The sequence below is a fragment of the Panicum virgatum genome, chromosome 2K (genome assembly GCF_016808335.1).
Source record: "Panicum virgatum strain AP13 chromosome 2K, P.virgatum_v5, whole genome shotgun sequence".
Classification (NCBI taxonomy): Eukaryota; Viridiplantae; Streptophyta; class Magnoliopsida; order Poales; family Poaceae; genus Panicum; species Panicum virgatum.
The window spans coordinates 50,093,592-50,101,786 of record NC_053137.1 but is presented as its reverse complement, the minus strand read 5'-3'; the positions used below and the strand labels follow the sequence as shown (position 1 = coordinate 50,101,786).

The 8,195-nt window shown below is 51.2% G+C and overlaps 1 long non-coding RNA gene across 1 annotated transcript; it reads right to left on the bottom strand.

Annotated features, from left to right (window-relative positions):
- Nucleotides 1–417: 417 nt before the first annotated feature.
- Nucleotides 418–1,284, bottom strand: LOC120682953. Its single transcript, XR_005678654.1, has 2 exons — nucleotides 857–1,284; nucleotides 418–769 (listed from the first exon to the last, which is right to left on the bottom strand). It is a non-coding gene; the product is annotated as an uncharacterized LOC120682953 (long non-coding RNA).
- Between the last annotated feature and the right edge of the window lie 6,911 nt (nucleotides 1,285–8,195).

Here is an 8,195-nt window from a genome sequence, read left to right as displayed (position 1 = left end):
TGTGTTTGGGTGCAGAGGCATGGTATATGCAAGTGGTTCAAGTGGGAGGAACAATACAGGACCTATCTAAGTGAGCTTCAGAGTCAGATTCAAATGGGAGGTGCCCAGGTGACTGCAAACACAAGGACTGAAATGGAGGAAGACAAGATAAAAGAGGAAGACATGCTCCTTACTGGAGTCATTGTGCTGATCATGGCGCCTTTTGTTGTGAGATATTTCCAGTGAGGGAAGGTGTCATTGTAGTAGTACTATGTAGGAGTTGTTCTGTATGGATCGATGGAATTTAGGTGTTCTGGAAACATAATGATGTAATGTTGGAAGTACCGTGAATTGAACAATGCAACGAATTAAATTGAATTCTATCTTCCAAGTGCCTGTATGGAATGCCATGAATTAAATTGAACACTATCTTACAAGTACCCGAAACGAGAGAACATCCATTATAGGTTCAGATAACATCCATTACAGTAGTAGAAATTAAACATCCATTACAGGTTCAGATAACATCCATTACAGTAGTAGAAATTAAACATCCATTACAGAAGTAGAAATTAAACATCCATTACATGCTCAGATAACCATGGAGGTGTGTTGTTCTCCATCACATGTTGAAACATAAACCAATATTAATTAAGGAACTAGTTTCCTCCTGCTCGCCGGTGGAGTTGCAGCCAGTGCAGCTGATCTTTTTCTTGTCATTGGCCCAAGACTAGATGATGCAGTAGCTGGTCCTTTTGTAGATGCTTCCTTAGTAACTCCCTTCTTCTTCCTAAAATCATGCACATTAGATTAGAGACATGCAAATCAGATTGTAGTGCAAAAGGAATAAATGCACTTGGAAGACAATGCACTTTACCTGCCCTTCTTTGGACTGGGCATATTTTCAGAATTCATTGCAGGTTCTGTTTTTTTCTTCTTGTTGGCCTGCTGTGACTTGTTGTTCTTATTAGGAGGCTATTTTGGAAGGTCTTCATCAGGTTGCACCTGTCGATTTGTGCAACCTTTCTCAATATGCCCAAACTAGAAGCATCGTTTGCATTGATATAGTCCTCTCTTCCCAGGTTCTCCTTTGGCCTTAATCCTCTTCTTCTTTGGCCGTCCAGCACCCCGCACAAGTATAGGTGGCTTCATATCAAAATCTAGGCTCACTGTAGGCCATTGTGACTTGTCATCCATAGGATTGACCTCAAACTGATATGCCAATTTGAACCCCTCAACTGAATAATATTCATGAATATAGTCCTCAATTGGTACATTTCTAAGGGAGGTTATGTATGCTATGGCATGTGTCGTGGGCTTTTGGGGGTACCCACAGCCGGGTGGCGGAACGCACCCGCCTTTTCGCCGAGGGGGAAACTCGGGGAAGTGCTAAGCTATTAGGCCGATCTAGCTTCGGGCAAGAACGCAAGAACACACGGATTTAGAGTGGTTCGGGCCGCCGGAGCGTAATACCCTACATCCACTGCGGGGTGTATTGCACTATGAATGAGTCTATCCTCTGCCCCCAAGTCTCTCCTTCGACCTCCCCTTTCTCTAACGGGCGTCTCCCTTTTATAGAGCAAGGAGGACGCGTACACAGGCGTCGGACCCCGACAGGTGGGCCCAACAAATATGTATATTTTACTTAGACAGTAGTGGTGTTACAGTGATGGAGAATATCTTGCCGGATACACTTCATCGTCCTGTAGATTCTCTGGCCGAGGGGGGTCTTTTCCTGTCTCATCGGCGAGGCGCCCGTTGAGGCAGTGTAGGTTACGGCGTAGACTGTTGGGCCTACCATGTAGGCGTTATGATACTCTATCGCTGAGTTGTCGTGTCTAACTGGTGTAGCAGACTGACGTGCGCGGCGTGAGTGGCGCCAGCGGCTGTACAATGTACCTTGGTAACGCGCGGTCAACAGTACAGCCTGGCGAAAGTCTCCTCGGGTTCTGCTATGGCAGAGCGCTCTCAACGTCTCCCGCATTGAATGCGGTAGGTGGCCAAGTCTTCCCGAGGAAGCTTGGCAGCCGCGCGTGCGTATCTGCTTCTGCGGACACATGGCGGCTCCGGACCACTCAGACGGGGTCCGTTCCCTCCCTGCCAAGGGGTCCGGATAGTATATGGGGTCCGAGACCCCGTGGGAGGTCCAGGGCCCCCGGCTATTTTGTCTGAGTGCTACCTCCTCCGGGATACGTGGCGCCACCGGACCCTCCCCTGGTGGGGAGCGGGTCCGGGGCCGCCCTGCCGGGAGAGCAGGGCTCAGGACCACAGGGGTCCGGCTGCTCGGCCGTCAGGGCATAGTTAAGGATAACTACGAGGCTCTTGTCTAGACACAGCAAGAGGGGGTACCCCGGTCCTGGGGTACCGACAGTGGCCCCCGGGCCCAGCTCGGGAGAGGTACGAACCCGTGGGTGGGGCCACCACCATGATGTGTTTCCACGCAACTTGGCTGTGTCGGTATGCTCATGTCGAGAGTGGGTGCTCCGGACCCCTTTAAGGCCGTAGCGCTTGTTGCCAGGTTCAGGTACTAGAGTGCGCTCTCCGTAGAGCGGCGAAGGTGCGGGCTTAGAGTACGGAACCGAGCTAAGCGGCTGCACGGACCTTGAACTGCCCAGGGAGCAAGCACTACTCCCCCGGAGCTGGCTCTAGGCGACCGTGGCGAGCGGTCTCCGCCGGAGCGGGCCACCGGAGTGGACTTGGAGCGACCATGGCGAGCGGTCTCCGCCGGAGCGGGCCATCGGAGTGGACTTGAGTCATTGCTGACGATCCCATGAATTACGCCACCGGACCTTGCAGCAAGGTGTAGGAAACCAGGCCTTATACTAGAAAGGAGCCCGGGACCTTTAGGGACAGCAGCCTTGGATACTAGGGGACTCGTAACAGGGCAGCGAAGTACGTAGGCTTAGGGTACATTACCAGGCTAAGCTACGCGGAGCTTCTCTACCCCAGGATACAGGCACCACTTCTCCTGAGCAGGTCCCTAGGGGTCCGAACTGCCTTCCAACTAGAAGGGGTGTCCCCACCTGACCATAAGCCAGCAGCTCAACCTGGATCGTTAGTAACTAAAAAAAAGACTCCATGCGGGAGAAAGAAACATGCAGGTTGAACGAACAAGTGCTATTAGGTTAAAGTAAGGATATGACTGAGAAAGCAAATCTCCTTTATTGCTTGACTCGTGGTGTACATCAGAGGTCGGGATTACGAGGGCGGACCTCTACCGCTCTGGACCACTTGCTGGTGTCGCCTGTTTGTGCGATGAAGCCAGAGATCGGGTTTACAAGGGCGGACCTTTACCGTTCTGGACCACACGTAGGCACCAAATCATTACAAAGGAGAAACATACTCAACCCTATCTAGTGATAACCTACAGCCGTCGCCCCGTAAGGCATGCACGTTGCTGGGCGTAGAGGAGCTGCCATCTTGGGGGCTCTTCTGAGTTGTTGGGGCGATGGCGCCCTGGACGTGCTTGTACAACATCATCCAACATCACCTCGGGAGGTTGCGGGGCTCCTCCCAGCACAAGAATTGTCTTATGCTCAAATAGCATGGGAACAAATTCTTTGGCTTTGAGTGGGAGTGGCCCTGCCGTTGCCAGCTGTCGCCGTCTGTCGTCGGAGGCCGGCTCGATGACCGCTCATCACGAGCTGGGTGCTCGTTTGAATGAGCACGGAGCGTGTAAAAGGGCGGTCGTTCACCGGCTCGACCTTGGTGCTGGCGTTGGGCCCCCGCGCCCGGTGGAGGAGTCATGTCTGCAGCAGCACCGAGAGAGACTCGGTCCTGGGGAGGGAGGAGTCGACGGTCAACTTCCCCCGGGCGATGGTGGTTGGCTCCAGGCTTCGTGTTGAGAGAAAGCCTTGAGCCGACATCACACCACCGCCGGGGATCCCTGGCGGTTGCTTGAGAGAAAACCTTGAGCCGACATTAGGATGGCGCGGGGCGACACGCAACAGGCGTCGCCCCCGCGCACCACCGTGCCGGCTCTGAGGCGTCGCAGTGGCGACGCACAGCAGGCGCTGCTGCCGTGCACCGCCGCACCGAGGGCGCTGGTGCCTCAGCGCAGTGACATGCGGCGTAGGTGCCACCATGCCTCTCTTCATCTTCTCTCTGCTGTCGCAGAGGATGAGATCAGCCTCGAAAGCTTGGAGATCTAGCCAACGCCTGCATCTATCCCCACGGACAGCGCCAAATGTCGTGGGCTTTTGGGGGTACCCACAGCCGGGTGGCGGAACACACCCGCCTTTTCCCCGAGGGGGAAACTCGGGGAAGTGCTAAGCTATTAGGCCGATCTAGCTTCGGGCAAGAACGCAAGAACACACGGATTTAGAGTGGTTCGGGCCGCCGGAGCGTAATACCCTACATCCACTGCGGGGTGTATTGCACTATGAATGAGTCTATCCTCTGCCCCCAAGTCTCTCCTTCGACCTCCCCTTTCTCTAACGGGCGTCTCCCTTTTATAGAGCAAGGAGGACGCGTACACAGGCGTCGGACCCCGACAGGTGGGCCCAACAAAGATGTATATTTTACTTAGACAGTAGTGGTGTTACAGTGATGGAGAATCTCTTGCCGGATACACTTCATCGTCTTGTAGATTCTCTGGCCGAGGGGGGTCTTTTCCTGTCTCATCGGCGAGGCGCCCGTTGAGGCAGTGTAGGTTACGGCGTAGACTGTTGGGCCTACCGTGTAGGCGTTATGATACTCTGTCGCTGAGTTGTCGTGTCTAACTGGTGTAGCAGACTGACATGCGCGGCGTGAGTGGCGCCAGTGGCTGTATAGTGTACCTTGGTAACGCACGGTCAACAGTACAGTCTGGCGAAAGTCTCCTCCGGTTCTGCTGTGGCAGAGCGCTCTCAACGTCTCCTGCATTGAATGCAGAAGGTGGCCAAGTCTTCCCGAGGAAGCTTGGCAGCCGCGCGCGCGTATCTGCTTCTGCAGACACGTGGCGGCTCCGGACCACTCAGGCGGGGTCCGTTCCCTCCCTGCCGAGGGGTCCGGATAGTATATGGGGTCCGAGACCCCGTGGGAGGTCCGGGGCCCCGGCTGTTTTGTCTGAGTGCTACCTCCTCCGGGATATGTGGTGCCACCGAACCCTCCCCAGGCGGGGAGCGGGTCCGGGGCCGCCCTGCCGGGAGATCAGGGCTCAGGACCACAGGGGTCCGGCTGCTCGGCCGTCAGGGCGTAGTTAAGGATAACTACGAGGCTCTTGTCTAGACACAGCAAGAGGGGGTGCCCTGGTCCTGGGGTACCGACAGCATGTATACAAGGTTTTCCAGTGATCATGCTCTTGATTAAATTCCTCCACCTCATGACTTGGAGCCTTACCTTGTATTGTCTCCTTTCCCTTATCCATTGCCTTACTAGACACCTTCTTTTTGCCTTTCTTGAAGTATCTCCATTCCTCATCGGCACCAGCTGGCTCATCAGCGTCAGGATCGACACCCTCTATCATATAGTGTTCTGTTTCTTCCTCATCTACTCTATTCGGACCAGCTACTGTAACTCCAAAAAGGAGGTCTTTTAGAAGCTCCTTCATTTCACAACCATCATCCATAACTGCAATCTGTTCCTCCATCCCATTATCAGTAACCAATGTAAGTTGCCTGTCAGAAACATGCTCCTGAACTAGTTCTGTCTCAGCCATGTGCTCCTGTCCAACAACTTTCATCTCAAACATCACTTTCCTACTAGCTCTTAGCAAAGAAAGAAGCTCAGCATCATTGCACAACTTCACAGAGTCACTGCCTTCACCCATATACCAGAACTCTACATCCTGTTAATCTTCCAACTAGTAGTAAGCTTGCACATCGTTCACCAATTCCACAATGGCATACTCCTCTGGATCAACCCACCAATCAATAGTGCTGCCTTTCTTGTACACCCTCCTTCCATCTATCACACTAAAATATGCAGTCACTTTAATCTCTACTCTACAATCTCCCCCTGATCAACCTTGAAAGAAATAGGGTCACTGAGTTAACGTAGCCACTGATCTTCCAACAAAATTCGACCAGTACATCTCCAAATTCGAGCAGCACCTCGTCCACCAAAATTGAAAGCCAGGGAAATGCATAACAAGGCAAGGAACATTGGATTCGAATCTTACCCGTCGGTTGCCTCTGCAGTATCCATCTCACTGAAGACTCAGATCCACTACAACCATGGGGAGGGCGGGCTGCTGGTGGAGCAGCGTGGTGCACCAGCGACGAGCACCACCAGCGGGAGTGACCATGCAGTAGTAGCAGACAGGACCGTCGGGCGGCGGGAGCAGGTGCAGTAGCACTCGGCGGGAGCAGGTGCAGCAGCAGCTGGCGGGCGCGATGGTCGGCGCAGGCCCGGTGGTCGGTGCGGAGGCGCGATGGCCGGCGGGAGCAGCTGCTGCCTCCGGCGGTGGCGGGAGCACAGCACAAAGGGCGGCGCCGGGAGTAGCAAGGGAGCAGCCAAGGGGATTGCAGGTATACAGGGTGGGAAGGGCAAACCCGTCTTTTCCCACAGCCTCCTGGATTAAAGAAATTCAAAAATTCCGAAAACCCTAACGGCAATGGACGGAGTGGTAAATTTCCGAACGGGGGATCTTTCGATGGTATTAAAGTGTACTGGGACGGTTCGGTGGTATTCTTCTGAACCGTGCATCTTTCGGTGTCACGGATCCAATTTTGCCTTTTTCTAAATACGTGCGTGCCGTACATACACTTTGCTAGCAGAAAGAAAAGACTCACAACATAATATGAAAGGAAATTCATATTAAACTAAGATACATCCGGGGCACTGCACGCCCCTCCTCTTTAATCAACTGCAACGCGGATGTTGGCTGAGCTTCCTTGGCCTCAAAGGTTCTTTGGTTCCTCTCCTTCCAGAGGTTCCAAAAAGTATACATGATCACAGCTGCTTTCGTTCTTCTTTGCTTCTTTTGCAGATTTTGCAGTGACTGAATCCGCCAATCCTCAATGGTCGCACCCACTTCTGGCTTCGTTACCAAATCCTACGTCCAAGTTTGGATTAGCTCCCACTGCAGAAGGACACTGCAAACAAATCTGCTGGGCTGTTTTTGGCGTTGATCCACAAAGTGAGCAGAAAGGATTGCATGTCCAGTTGCGAGCTTGCAGTTTGTCTGCAGTAAGAATTTTTTCTTGCACAAGTAGCTAGGTGAAGAACCTATGTAATTTCTTTCTTTTTCTTGGGGGGGGGGGGGGGATAGAAGGAACTAGAAATGCTAGCGGCGTTGCCGCGTATGGCCAGTGTGTAGGCTACTTCCACTGTAGATGGGCCTCTGATTTTCCGTCTGCTATAGTAAGTTGAGGTAGCTAAGGATCGGATGGGTACTGGGGCTTCTTATCCGTTGATTTTGAGATCTCTTGCCTGTGTTAGTAATTTTTTTTAGTGAGCTCCGACATTATAATTATTACTTACAACTTTAGTGGTACATAAACTAATATGTAGAGTAATAGTTATTTTATGTAGGTAGCTCTTTAATTTTTTCTTAGGCGACATAGGCAAGGCAAATTTGTCGCTTTGTTGTTTTCACGTAGGTGTCATGGTTCGGGGAGGACAGTGGATGTACCTGAGCTACGTTTTTTTATTTTTTAACTTGTGGTAGGATAAATATTTTTTTAAATAAATGTTGTAGATTCTGGAATATTAGGCATATTTTGTTTTGAAGTGTATGTTCGGTTGAAATGTGAAAATTTGTGTAGGAGAATTGGAAAAGAGCATTGAATTCTATTTGCTTTATATGAAATTTGTAGATTTTTTGAATGTGGAGTAAAAAGTACCTCAGAGAGAGGGATGTAGTGCGGGTTATTTTTTATAAAGAACGCGGGGCTTTCAAAAAATTACCTTAGAGGAGGATTGGACTGCCAGTCTGAGAAGAGGGAGGGACAGCGGGCATGATTTTTATAAAATCCGAGGGCTTCTTTTTGCAAATTTGCCGGCCACCAGCCCAATCTGTACCATCCGTCGCGCGATGCAACGGCCGAGATTTGCTGTCGACGTGGCTCGATGATGTCTCTTCTCGAATCATCAAAGATTCCAATTCGCATTTCCGATGTTTACTACAATTTCTAAAAATGTAGATCATGTCATTATGTCAAGGATCAAACTATCTCGAAATAGTCCAACAACGAATGCCTCCTCGCTACGATTTTCTAGTAAATATAATGATATCGATTATGCTTGTTTTTATGAAATTTAGAATGCTGTGATTTGAAATTTAGCTTAATGTA